This window comes from Alligator mississippiensis, chromosome 6 (assembly GCF_030867095.1).
Source record: "Alligator mississippiensis isolate rAllMis1 chromosome 6, rAllMis1, whole genome shotgun sequence".
In the NCBI taxonomy this organism is placed as follows: Eukaryota; Metazoa; Chordata; order Crocodylia; family Alligatoridae; genus Alligator; species Alligator mississippiensis.
This window is the reverse complement of record NC_081829.1, coordinates 15,362,502-15,377,402: the sequence shown is the minus strand read 5'-3', so window position 1 is coordinate 15,377,402 and position 14,901 is coordinate 15,362,502.

Below are 14,901 nucleotides of genomic sequence, written 5' to 3'. Positions count from 1 at the left end.
GGACCGAATGGCAGACACTTGGGGTAGTTCCAGAGTCCTTATCCTCAAAGTGCAGCACACTGACTTCTTTTTAATTCATTCCATTCCCATGAAAGCAGACAGGGACAGTAAAGCATTTCCAGAACATCAAATATCCCCAGATCCCACACAGTTGGAAGGGGACACCATACCAGACTAGCCTGTCTGGCCAGTATTACATATAGTCTGTCAGTGACCCACAGTCACATGGAAAGAAAAGCATATTTACAACACATTCAGGGCAAATCCAATGCAGGAGTTACAGAAATGTTGTCAGAGAGGTGACATCATCAGGATCCCACAGGGTGTCCTGTAGACCCCCATAGTGCCTGCAGCATACATCACTGACCTCCAGACAAGAAAAAATACTAAATAGCCAGCAACAGAAAACAGATGGTAATATAGGAGCCGGTACACCAATAACAGAGAGTGAAAAAGCCCCAAGCACGCGCGCACACACACACATGCACACACATACACACACACACACACGCCATCATCTGTATATCAAAGGCAATAAAAGCTCTGACGCATCTTTAATTTATTTACTGCTCTGTAAATTGATAACTCCACATTCTTGGTGGAATAAATTCTGTTCATTGTTTGGTTCATGCTCCTTCCCCCTATATTATGTGTCCATTTGGGATCTGCGTAGCAGGCTTGGCAGTGGGGTCATTTGATTACTTCAGCTATCAGAACAGGGATGGGCAAAATACTGTCTGTGGGCCAGATCCAGCCCACCAAGCGATTTTATCCAACCTGTAGCAGATCCCTTAGCCCCACCCAGCCCAAATACAAGGGGTGCAGCCTGGGCCATGCTGTGTGCAGCTAGTCCTGCTGCCCCAGGTGCACAGCAAGGCTGTGCCACAGCAAGGCTGATGCCACTTCCAGCTGCCACTGCCGGTCTCTGCTGCCACCAGCGGCCCAGTGCCTGCTGCCTGGGCATCCTGGCTGATCTGTCCTTCATCCACCACCAAGGGCACCAGATAGAGTGGGCAAGTGGGGTCTCTATGGAGACCCACATGGGCAGGACATGATCAGCTGGGAGGATGGGATGGGACCGCAGGCAGGTGGGCAGCAGTGTCTGGGAGCAAGGTGGATGGGCTGGGGTGCCCAGGCAGCAGAGGCTCAGATCTTGGGGTGGTAACAGTGCGGGGCTGTGGCTTGGAGCAGAACTGCGATCCACTCCATGCGCGTCTCTGAGGTAGGCACTGGTTGCATGGGCAGAAGCGTTTGGAGAGCAGCTATTCTTCTCTATGAGATCTACTTCCTGATTGCCAACTCAGAGTTTCAAAACAGGAGGGTAGCAAAAGTCAATAGCCAGTGATGAGCCTCCAGACTGAAAGTCCTGTAGTGACATTATGGTGTCAGAGCACTGCTTTGACTAATTCCAGACGTTTACAGCCTCGGGAGCACGGGTGGTATGCCCTGCCAATGCATCCAGCTCACCACACTCAGCCATGGTTGAATGGTCTGGCAGTGATCCATCTCCAGGGGCTTCACGCCTCTTGAAGGCATGTGCTCAGCTGTTGCACTCAAGCCCGCATGTCAGGCCTGAGTCTGTGCCATGGAGTGGAGAGCTGGATATAGGAGCTCAAAAGTCTAGGAGAGCTCAGATCTTGGCTTCACTGATGTCCAGGCTAGGTGGGCCCATGGCATAGTACTGGGATCACAATATCCAGGTCTGGTATGTATCTACTTCCCCCTGCTAGTGGCATCTGCGGATGTGCCTAGACTTTCCCTAGTACCCGCTATACCTCCTCTTTGCCTTTCACTTTAATTATACATTCATGTCTCTCTCCTGAATTTTTTTTTAAAAATTCTATTAAAATAAAAACCAAAACAAAACTTGTTTATTCCCTTCTTTCCGCCTTTCTTTTCCTTCCTACGAGCTGCAGCTGCCTCTCCTGCTGGCCCCGCACTGCTACAAAGCTGCTTGGCTTCCCTTTTCTTATTTAATAATTACCATCTCCTCATCATCTCACCCACTGAATTCCGTTGCCTAAAGGGTTAACTGCCAAACTGCACCATCTTAGAAACCAGCTTTAACTATTGCGTGACAGGGAGATGGAATGAGATGAGGCTTTTCTAAAGGACAGCTAGCCTGGCCCAGCGGGTCTGGGAAGGAGGCAGGCATGAGAAGCCTTTGGGCTTTTCCCTTGCTTGTATTACAGGCTCCCACCCGCTATTTCACGCCCTTCCAGAGCCCCTTGGCTCCTCCTATCTGCGTGGAGACATGGGGGGCCTCAAAACTGATGGCTTAAGAATAAGAAGAGCTAGAGGTCTGGACAGTGACAGTCTAGAGAGAATAGTATGTCAAGGTCGTACCCTTGTGGCCCCTGACATTGACCTTGCAGGATTTAAGCTTCAGGCACTGAAAGCAGGATGGGTACCACCTTCCCTGCATCTTGCTCTTCTCAGTTTCATTATCTGAGGGATGCAAACAGAGTCATAAATAAAGAGTAGAGCACCCTGGGCAAAACTCCCGCTCACCTGAGGGTGGGGAGGCGCCAAGCACTGGAGAGTTGGAGGAGGAGGGGAGAAAATAGGATGGGTCCCCACACCCAGCTCCTTTGACCAGGTGGTGCAGGGCTGCTCCAGCCTGGCTGGGTGATGCAGAGCTCAAACTGGGGGAGGGGTGCAGGGAGCACCATCCTGGCACCTTTCTAAGCCAATGCCTAGGGCTGGTGCCCCCATGTCTCTCCCTAGTTACTTTTCGGGAAGCAAGCATTAGTGTCTTCCCAGTCCCAGATGACTTTCAGATAAGTATGTCACCTAAAACCAAATCCTATTTTACCTGTATGTCACTAAGTGCCACTTATGCATCCCTATGTAGCTGTGTTAGTGCCTTTTTCACATTCATATACATTTTAGATCCTGTTTCCATCTGCATGGCTATGCTTGCCCTGCATGGTCAGAAGGCTCCACTATGGCTCCACTATGGCTGCATATGCTCTATGTTGGAATAAAATCATTTTGGCAGGTAACTGCCTAGGGTGGGGGGCAAAAATATGCTACTGATGTGACTACATTTGGACATATAAGTGGCACTTAGTCTTGTAAAGATGATATATGATTTGGGCCCCAGTGTTCAGAGCAGGGACTCTGGACTGCTGGGCTTGGTACCCCACTCGGGTACTAATCACTGGGCGATCTAGACCAGTGGTTCTCAACCTTTTTTGTACCAGGACCCATTTGTAAACATCAATGGCCAGTCGACCCAGTGCCCCTCACTCTGGACCCACTGCCCCCTGCCCCCAAGCCCCAGCCCCAAAGTGTTTGTGGTGGTGGTGGTGGAGGGGGCGTTCAGCCCCTCGCAGGCTGGAACTCTGCCAGCCTGCAAGGGAAAAGCCACGGTTTGCCACGGTTTTCTTCTTTAAAGGTGAATCCATTTCTAAAGTTTGTTTGCAACCCTTTCAGGTATTCTTGTGATCTACTTCTAGGTTATGACCCACGGGTTGAGAAACACTGTTCTAGGGCAAATCTCAGGTTCCTTATTGTGAAATTAAGGTGATAAACGGTGGTAGAGGGAGGGCAGGGGGGAGGGGGGCAATTTTCTGCAAAAAAAAAAAAAATCATGATCTGCAGGCTGTTTTGCAGCCCTGAACTATCCTGTCTGGTAGAGCATCCACCGCAGCATGACATTCAACACATAAGTCTGAAAACTATGTTTGCCCATAGGTCAAGCAATCTGCTTAGACACAGTGGACACCATTCCTACGAGCGGTTGATCAGATCTATAATTCTGTTTGTATTCATGGTTCTGTAGATTTCAGCAGGCCTATGACCAGAAGCAAAGCAACACAAATTACTAGATATATATAGGATCAGTCTTTTTTAGACCGTGAACTCATTGGGACAGGAACAATATTTTCCTCTGTGCTTGTACAGCACCTCACACAAACTCTGATCCACATGTTTTCCTTCTGCTATGACAATACAAATAAATAGTAGTGACAATTTCCATGGCATGGACACAGAAGAAATTGTGTGTCTCCTGGCTTTGTAAACAATGAGGTCAGTCCACATTATTTTTCAGACTTAGATGTTTCCAAATATTTTTTTTTCCCCTTGCAAATGGGCCATTTCTCAGTGAAAAAAATACTAATTTCACTCCCAAAATTCCAACATTTAAATAAAGAAAATACATCATTGGGATAAGATTTTGCAAAATTATTTTGTCCCTCAAAATTGAAAATGAAATTGAAAAGCTATTTCTAAGCACATTTATTTGAATAATGAATGACTCACTGAATAAGAATGAATAATATGACCCAGGGGGCCAATGCAGTGCCCTTAGTACGGAACATACCTATGAACTGATTTTTTTTTAAACCTGCTCTAGATATTTGCCACTTCTCTTGGAGGGTTTACTGGCAAGCCAGTACAGCTTATCCCTGCCATTTGTCCTGGGAAATCCTTAGGAGAAATGAGGAATTAGGGTTGGCTTTTACCAGGTACCTGTAACAGCTATGGGATCTTCAACCCATGGAGCTGAGTGGATATCAAATGTATCAGAAGTCCGTCTCAGTTTAACATCCAGATGTTTGGATCACAAGCCAAAGTTCAGATCCTCACAGAGTCATGCACTTGGACTATCACAGAGTTGGGTGTCATAGGGAGATGATCACTGCTCCCCAGGCTTGGCTGGATGGGAAGTTCCTCATGAATAGCCTCCTTTGGGTGTTTCCATGTTCTGTTCAAAAGCAGAAGAAAAGAGACGCACAGAGCCTCCTAAACCAGAACAAAGTTAGCTAAACTCTACAAGGATTTAAAAACTTTCTAGTCTGGTTCAAGTCCCACTTTTTCCAAACTGGTTTGCCCAGACTTAACACTTACTTCATCCCAGCTCAAGATCTATACCTAACATTAATCCCAAGTATAATTTAACATACTGTCTTTGCTCAAATTAGGATAAATAACCACTTGACTTGGGTTGCTTTAACAAGAATTAGCCTAACCCTCATCTCAACCACCCTCTGCAGTGCCCACGGTCCAGTTCACTGAGGACGGCTTGCTGCTGCCAGGGAGGTCTGTAGGCAGTGGCTCTCTGTAGGCATTGGCTTGTTTCTTGATGGAGAAACAAGCTTGCACAGAGCTTGCCAGAGAGCTGAAGGGCTTTACAGAGCTAAACATTGCTCTCTGAAGCTCTGTCCTTTCTGGGAGATGTGAGTTCCCTCCTCTCCACTCAGTCCAATCCTCTATGGCCCAAGAGCACAGTCTCTTTTGTGAGACACCTCCATCACTGGGGCTTCTCCTGGGAATAGGGGCTGTTGGGAGGGCTCCGAAATGCACTAGAAGGGGGCAGACCCTGCTTGTCCTATCACCCTTTCGCACAGCCCTGTGGGGTGGATCCCCTGCAATGCCCTCTTGTTTTAAGTGCTCCCTGGGGACTCCGTGTCTTTGAGCTGTTCCAGTGGCTCTCATGAACAATAAGAGGAGAAAACATTCTGCGTGCCAGCTTTTTACATCTCCATCTCACTCCACAAAGCTCCCTGAAACCTGCCTTTGTTACGCCAGGCGAGCGGCCTCGCTTCCGTCTCCCATTGCTGAATGGAAGGGGAGGCTGCGCAGGTGACCCCTGACATTAACCTAATTGTCTCCTCTCTTTGATTAGATGCACCACAAAGCTAGTAAACGGATCAAATTAAATTTGAGTGGCGGCAGAACAGCTTTGGAACGTTGATTAGATTTGAAAATACCACATTTAAATATCTTAGCATTTGTGGGGATTAGCAGAGAGACAGTGAGAGGGATGGGGAGATGGAGGAGGAGAGAAGGGGGCGGGGAAGAGCCAGACACAGAGGCACTGCTTCACCAAATCCCCATACAACGGTGCTTCAATTTCCGTGCTCCTGGCCTGCGTCAACCTCCAGCCTTGCTTAAGGATTATAGACCTTTATGATGACGTGGCCAGTGATCTTGCCATGGTGCAGCCGGGTCAGGTGGGGACAGAGACGGAAACCTCTGAAGTCAAGTTTCATCAAGTTATGACAGGTTTATCCAAGGTTTAGTGGATCTAAATGCAAACCACTTGCTCTTCCATCCATTCCACAAGTGCCAGCCACTCCCACCCCCATCAGGTTGGCTCTTAAAGGTCATTTGGCATCATTCAGCATCGGCATCATGCTACCCACGGGGTGCGTCTGCATGTGCATTAATATGCCTTTTCTAATATGCGGTACTAAATTCAATGTGAGGTACTAAATGAATCTGCATTAGGCTGTGCTAATATGTAGTAGCGCATTTACACACTTCTTTAGTGATGCTTAATGTGCAGTAGACTAATGTCACAGTTTTTTACATGATGCATTAATATGCAGTAAAATAGTCTACTGTGCATTAAAGTGCATGTGGAGACATGCCCAGTGAACTACAAACAGTGATATAAGCCCATAAATGGGTAAAGAAACAGTAGCCAGGCAGGGGGACTGGGTCTAGGTCTGGTTGACAGTGATGATGGTACTTTTGATCCATTTATCTATCTATCTACTGCATTTTTATAGCATCAGTCACTGTATAGTCTATAATATGGGTCATTCCTATCAAAACACTTTACAAGCAAAAATTAACCCTTGCAATGCTCCTCTGAGCCAGCTACACATTTTTGCCCCAGTGCAAAAGGAGGAAACTAAGGCACAGAGAGACAAAATAACTGATGCCCCATGAGTTGATGACAGTGCTGGTAGCAGGTCTCTCGACTCCAAATTTCCAGCCTGCTATTCTGATTACTAGACTGACTCCCTCCCTGCAAAGCGCACACGGAGCAGTCTACAAAAGGAAAGAAGGGATGCAGCAGTGGGGCGTATGCATGTGCCTGTGCGTTTAAGAGTGAGAGAAGAGCAGGAGAAGGGGGTGGGAGTATGAACTGAGCCAGGTGAATGATGGAAGAATGTATTTGCGACTAATTACTCCCTGGAATATGCCAGCCTTCACAGTGAATGTCATTGGCAATGAATGTTTTGGCCAGCTCCAGTTCTGAGTGATTTCACTGAAGTTAAAATCATGTGGAGAAATAGACGGGCCAAACATGTAAGCCTGGATCCTGCTGGGCCTTGCCCAGGACCCAGCAGGCAGCCCATGCTGCCTGCTCTCCAGCACAAGTGTGAGTGACGGCTACTCATGGGTACTAGTCAAGTTAAATGCTGTGCTGAGGAGGAGTGATTTTCAACCCCAGCATGCCTGCTCACTCCCATGCCAGAGTGGTGCAAGGTAAAAAGGGGCAAGGTGTTACGTGCCAAGGAGAGCAGGCTTTCAATCTGATGCCTGTTTCACACCCTTGGCACTGTGCTGAGTTCTCCCTTCTCACACCTTGTTCCCGCAGCTACCTAGCAGGGTGGGATTGACCCTGCCTCATTATTCTACTCAGCATTTCTTGGTTTGTCCACATGTGTGCAACGCTGCAGGACCAAACCCGCAGAGAAGCGTGTACGTGTGTGTAAGTGCACAATACCCAGTGGTGGAGTTTTGCGCAGTGAGCCTCACAAAAGAATGTGTGCTTATGTGTACATGCACGTGCACTGCACCACATCAAAGCTGTATGGGTTTAAACCTAAAAGAGGGGTGTGTAAGGGTAGACCCAAGCTGTGCAGGATCAAATCCTGCACAGGACACAGAAGAATATCTATGGTGACGTCACTAGAATCTGCACACATGCTCTTCAAGGACATGCTCTTTAAGCAAGCCAGTGTTCCACTAACCAGGAACATCTGGGAAAGATTTGTATCTAACCAAAGGAATGCAAAGATATCTTTAAAGACAGAGAAGGAAAGAAAAAGGAAGAAAGTAAAACTCCTGCTGGAAAATACCTGTGCATTCCAGGTCCCTAATGGGACTGGAGTCTGGTCACTATTGAACCAAGTCCCTGACTTCCTCAGTCTAGAGCTGCTCCAGCCAGCAGAGTTCCAGGAAAAAGGGTAAGTGAGACTCAAAGGGAACGAAGTGACAGTCTGATGGGGCAAAAGGAGGAGGATTCAAGAGGATCCGTCCCACTTCAGTGGTAGCCATGATGGAACAGCACATGCCAAGCTGCTGCAAGGACTTAGGGCAGGGGAGCCTGTGCAATGGGTTTGGAAACACTTCTCATCTGGTCTCAACACAGTTTAAATGAAATCCTACAGTTGAGACAAAGATGGCTCTGCCTTCTTGAGATAAAGCATTTTAACATCAAAGCTACATGTTTGGACGTTCTCAAATGAAATGAGGAAGTTGAGATGATTCGTTTTGACACTTTTCCATTGAAAATTTCACCCAAATTGGCACGCTCCCGTGCAGTGTTGAGACTTCAACAAAACTTCATTTTCCAACAGCAAATTGTTCTGTTAAAAATGATCGAGAAGCGCTGACTGGGGAGTGTCCCATAGCCACAAGGCAGGAAGGGACATCCAGAGCAAGATGGAAGTACGGATAAACTGGATCTGGCTTAAGCCCCAAATGACCCTTATGTCTGCCCACACCCTCAGAAAACTCTGGTTACCTTACCACTAAATACCATGTCACAAGGCACGTCCTGTGCTTGCCAGTCAGAGGATGTTCTGGAGACTATTTCTGGTTAAGGTACAGGTAAGATTTATGGGGCTTTGCACAAGGAGATGTGTTGGGATTCACTTCTGGCAGGTCTGAGATTATCCAGACATTGAAAGGCTGAGCTGGATTGGACAGTTGCAGTTTGTAAGGGTAACAATTTGCCAATGAGTATTCAGATACAGTCCAGGGTAGCCCGTCAGGAAGAGAAAGCAGCAGGCAGGGTGACCTGGCCAGTGGCCACATGTGGTGTCTGGAAGGGAAAAGTGTCTAGACCTACCAGTGCTCACATGATAGAGACATTCGTAATGGATATGATCCCCACACCTGCTCCTGGCAGCTGGGCAGCAGCTTTTCCCTGCATGTTGTGGTGGAGGGGGAGGGGGCTTTAAGCCTCTGGCCCACATATCATCCCACCCTCCTCTCCTGCCCCACCCACGTCTTCCTATATCTTGTGTAAAGACAATGATTCATGGTGATGTAACACAGGCTGGGAAGGCTATCTCCATCTGAACATGTACGTGGCTGGGAGCCAGGTAGTTCACTTGCTCAGATAAGGAGGGCAGCAATCCTCTGTCAGGGCATGGGGCACAGACCTGCATGGCTTTTGTAGGTAACGTGGGAGAGAGACAATGGGTTGGGGTCACAATGCACTTGGTCCTCTTCTCCCTCACCTTCTGGGCCTGGACTTTCTCTTTGGCTTTGGGCACTGGGCATGAAAAAAACCCCAAATTGGAAGGGACCGCAAGAGTCATCTAGTCCTTCCCTGTTCTGAAAGTGAATTCTTCCCTTCAAACCAGCTCCTATCCCAGACAAGAGCTGCAGTCACCCCCTGTTGCCCCATCAGACTGGGACAGGTAGGAAGGGTGTGCTTCACTGACGCTGCTGGACCCAGATAAGCCTCTGGCTCCTTTAGACTCCCAGGCAGAACAGCACCGCTTGTCCTGTCTGAAGGCACTAACCAGGGCCCCACCCACCCACATTGTAGTCTGGATTTGACTACAGGAGGGATGGTGACTAGGCTATATGCCCTTTCTTCCCCTCGTTTATTGTCTTCCCCCTGTTGTGACCTGGGCATACTAGTTTGAACTGCTTAGAACAGGGATTGGAAATTTTTACCGTGCATAAAATGCCATGTACCTGCTACCTGGTACCACCGAAGCCATACATTAAAAATAACCTTGCTGCTACTCAGTGGGTGCATCTACACTTGTGCTTTAATTAGAGCATCATGGCAAAAACCATGTGAATATGCTAATAATGCACAGTAAAATCAGGCTACTGCACATTAAGGAGCACTAAAAAAAAAAGTGTGTGCTTTCGCTACTGCACATTAGGGCAGCTTAATACACATTTAGGTAGTACCTCACGTTAGAGGTGTTAAGTTTAATGCGCAGCAGGAAAAGTGCACAAATGAACATGTAGATGCACCTAGTATCACCAAATGCCCTCCCTGGTGCCAGACAGTGAGGGTGTCATCTCAGCACTTGTTCTGCCCCACACTTGCTGATCACACAAGATTCTCTACCTGCCTACATAAGTGCTTATGGGTGGTGTCTCTGCAGAGACTCATTTGCATGTCAGTGCGCCCAGGCTTACACCTGTGGCTGTGCAAGTAGATTTGAGTTACATTGCTTGCTAGTGTGCGTCTGGGTATATATGTAGTTAGGTTTGTTTTTTTTCTTTGGTGGGAGGCAGGGCGTTGTGCACACGTGTATATGCAGGCTATATGTCTGTATGTGTGTAAGTCAGTCTGTAAGTATACAAATATGAATGTGGATGTGCAAAATATCCATGTCTGTACAGTTTTGTGTGCGAGTGTGTGCACATGTATTTGTCAATACACATGCTTGAGTGTGCACATGCTATTTGCATGCATTTATGGATGGATGCATGTGCATGTATATTCATTGACACATATGTGCAAGTGGGCCCATTTGTGTGCATGTAAGTTCACATGGCCAGGGGTCTGAATTCGTCTAGGGCTGAGTGTTTAAGATGCCTCCAGCCACCTTGAGTATAAGGCTATCAAGAGTGCCTACCAGTCAGTGCATGAAGCTGCCTAAGCCAGTTAAAAAAAATTCTGCCCAAGCCACTGACAGATAAGTTTGACTCAAAAATAGGCAGGTCTAATATATCCCCTTCATGCCCCCATTGTGAATCCCCCCTCTGCAAACTGCTTTGTCCCCAGCTGGGGCCAGGATAAATGGCTAAGGAAGGGGCAAAGGCATTTCCAGGGCAAGCCTGTATGAGAGGGAGATGAAAAAGATTTCAACAGAGTGAGTTCTCAAGGCTGGGGGGGAGAGGGGGGCGGCGGAGAGCGACGGGCAGACAGCAGAGTGGATTTCTGCTTGAGTGGTTATTATACCGTCGATTTGAAGAGACAGATGACGGCAGTGGCAGAGGAGGCAATAATTGAAAGCACCATGAAACATTAATGAATGCCCAGGGACTGGATCAGGAGTTGTTAAAGCTCACTTCGCTCTCTCTGTCTCGCTCTCTTTTTAAAGTCAAAATTGTTCCACTGCCCTCTAGGCGAAGGATTTTTTTTTTCATTTAAAGGTACAGGAGTCTACAATAGCAGCCTCTGCTTTGCAGCTCATCATATCTTTCCTCATTTGGTGCCTGCAAGGGACCTGATCTTACAGTAATATGAAGCAGCTGATTATTTAGAAATAATAAGCGTGAGCATCCACAATCAACAAATTCTTACCGTGTGTTCAATGCAGCATGGTATGAATGTAAGCGAGGGCAAGGTGCCTGGGAGGGTGCAGTTAGATGCCATGTTAATGAGCACAGCAGAGGATAGACAGAATGCTATAGTCACCCAAGTGTCCAAAAGACGATATCTTCTTGGAATGAAGTTGCCTCCCCTTGTGTGCTTGCAAGTACAGTGTGGCCAACCTAGATGAATGCTCCCTAGGGCAGGCACAGGACTCCTGGGTTCAAGTCCTTGCTTTGCTATTGAGTTGCCTGATTAGACGGGTCCCTTTCCTTCTCTGTGACAGCAGTACCCATCTGTCCAGTGGAGATTCATGGTACTGCTCTTTCCAGTAGGTCATGAAGTTCACTAGGGCCTGCTTGCCAGTAGCTTCCCATCCCCCATCAGTGCTGGGGAGTGGAGGGTTAGAGAGGTCTAAGGGTGGCCAGGAAAGCTTGCGTTAGCTGGGTTTGTGCTCCTTATGGGTGCTACAGTTGCTGGTTGTCCTTTTTCCACTTTGCAAGCCTTTGGGGTTGGAGAACACGTTCTCAACACACCTGTCAGCAGCAATGGGAAATTTTCTAACCCACAGGTATGGGGCTGTCACTTAAACTACAGTTGTCTGCGGGAAGGCCCTGGCCTTACCCTAAGGGATGTGTGGCATGATAGTTCATCAGACATCCCTTGTTATTTGATGTACAGGTCCCATCAGGAACTTTAATGCACTACAGAGCAGTAAAGAGGAGGGGGACTCTTCCCAGGAGTCGCGTGCAGCCTGGAGCCAGGAATGTAAGCTCCTTCCCTCTCTCTGGCGCCTGGGCTACCTACAGAGTGGCTTTACCAGCACTCTCCTCACCCAGGTGCAGGAAACTTGGATAACGCTTGGCCTGCACTTTGAGAGCATTACTTGGATTGTGCCAGCAAAGAGCCAGAGTACTAGTGACACTCAGCTGAGCAGGGAGAAATACATTATCTTTTTCAATCCCTCCTTCACGGGGGGCAGCCATAACTAGCTCCTTCACGCTGTCTGAAGGGCCTGGCTTCTGCTGACTAGCCACCTTGACCGAGGCAGTAAGTCCTCAGCAAGCATCCCCGCTCCCCCACCACCTGCAGGCAACAAGGTTTTTCTGGAGCCATTCTCAGGACTCAGCCTCCTACATGCAGAGTGAGGATCATGATTCAAGTCACAGGGTCTGTGTCCTTGTTAATGAGGGCTGCTGTCCGCCCACGGCCTCTCATTCATTTCCTGTGAACCGACAGGTATCATTTCCCCACATACGGGCCTTCTCAGCCGTGCCCCTGGAAGGAGGCCCTGAGCTCTTGTAGAAGGGTGGGCCTATTTCATCAAATTAAGCACCGTTTCTCACTGAAGTAATACAAATAGGAAGTTGAAAAAGATCAAGCCTGTGTCATGCATTATAGGACTGTGGCCTGAACAGTACACTCCAGAGATGAGGCCTCTGTCTCCATTTTCCTCTTCTCCTTAGGTATTAGGAATCATCTCACCTGAAAAGGTGGTGAGGCACACGATCCCTCCAGCCCCTATCCTTCTGTGTCCCATCTCTAGCAGTGTCTATCACCGCATACTTCAAAGGCAGGTGTTTGCCTGCAGAGTGCAACGAACAATTAAATGCAGTGGTAACGATGAGAATCCTACTGAGGATAATGGGTAAAGCCAGAGCTAAATCATTCCCCAGGTGAGGTCTGTAAGGCTGCAATGATGTGCTCTTGCTGGTGACTGTGCTCTGAGCTTTGCTGTAAATTGAGGCTGTCACTGTGATGTGAATCAGCTGTTTCTGCAGCCCAGCGTCCCGCTGGCTACTGGCTTAGTCCATGGTTTGACCTACTAATCCTGGGGGTCAAAGTTGGCTCCCAGGCTGTCCCACCTGCTGGGTAACTGTGTTTTTCCACAAGAGCTAGCTCCAGTTTTCAGGCTGAAGCGTGTTTTGTATGTCCTACTGTATTACCCTTCTGAGCTCAGAGCAGTTTGCAGCTCCTCCCAGGAGACTATCCTCTGGAAGTCCTCTTTACCTCAGCCAGCCCCAAGGTGAGATGGGGCCTGCCCTCCCTGTGTGTGGATGTGGAGCAGGGAAGGTGGCAGGTTTTGGCATTAGTTTTAGAGACCCTGCCTATCACCTTATCTTACAAGGCCAAGAGGCTGGTAGTGCCAGGAAGGGAGTTAGGAGAAGAGCTTCCTGTGCTGAAAGTGAAGCTGCTGCAGGATGGAGACATAATTTCTCAGGCAAAAAACAGGACCTGCAGCTTCCTTAAAGGTTTCCTTTCTCATTGGCACTCTCAGGGCCACATAGACAGGGCAGCTCCAGAGCACTAGTACGAGCAAGGAAGTATTGGCATCACACATGCAGAGCTGGGGAGGGCCAGAGACTGCCCTGTGCAGGGCTAATGCTGGGCAGTCCCTGGAGAGGGGAGCCAGCAATTCCTAACAGCTTCTGTTGGAGATTCGTCTGCCAGCAGATCCGAGTCTTTTGCTTTAGCTGCGATCAAAAGTCACTGCCTGCACCATCTGATGACTCTGGGCTTGGAGTTTGACTCTAGGCAGCATGCAGAACAATTGTTCAAAGCCCAAACACTTCTGGTGGGTGGGACACACAGGACATGGCTCTGCCTGCTGCGCAGGCTAAGTATAACCCTTAGCGTCAGGTTTTGATGGGAAAACTCATGATTATGAGGGTATAATTCCCTCTTTGTGACTACCCCACAGCATTAATTGTTCCCAACGCCTCCCTGCCAGCAAACTTCTCTGCTACGGTGTCTGTGGGAAGGGACAGGGGCATAGGCAAACTGAATTTGAAAAAAACCCTCATGAACATCCATGCCCCAGCCCCTAATTATCTCTTCTTTTTTTGCCTCCATCTACAATGCCCCTAATGCCCACATGTCCCCTTTGGCAGCCACAGGCCCCTCCTGCTGCTCTCAGACATAGGTAGCTTCTCTCGGGGTTGTACAAAGTAAGTCCCCTCAGTTTCTCCTCCGAGGTCAAGGCTAGCAACCCATTTATCATTTTATCTTTGGCGGCTCTCTAAATCCCAATGAAGAGACTTGGATGTGGCCTCACCTATGTAAGAGGGAGGGATGCCCACTGGTTAAACCAGTCCCCCCCCCCTTTCCAGTTACAGTCCCCCATTCACAATGGCCCTCTCCCTTTCCAGTTACAGTCTCCCATTCACAATGACGTGGCATCCCACTGTCAGCAGTGGAAGTTGCTTCCCCAGAAGAGTAACCCCAGGGTGGTGCTGAGTATATTTTTAGCTGCCTTTAGCGTGCTGTAAGTGTTTTGACCTTTCTGTTCACAGCTCATTGTGCCATTGGCTTCTGCTGCTCACTCCGTCTCCCCTTTGTCAGCTCAGGTTTCTTGCTGCTGGAAAGCAGGAGGAGGAGCCAGCACCAGGGGACCAGCCAGCTCCCCACAGAGCACTACCCAGTGTGCCACAGACCACAGGATGCCGGCTTAAGCTTTCTCTCATTAGAAATCTGGGAGGCCTGGTTTTCCATGGCTTCCAGCATGCCTAGCTAGCCCGGGCAGCACACACCATTCCTTTTTCAGTCTCGTTTATTCATTCCTTCTGGGACTGCTATCTTGAGACCCACTAGCACAAGCAGAAATATGCTGTACCCGCTGAAAGCAGTGTGGGACTCCA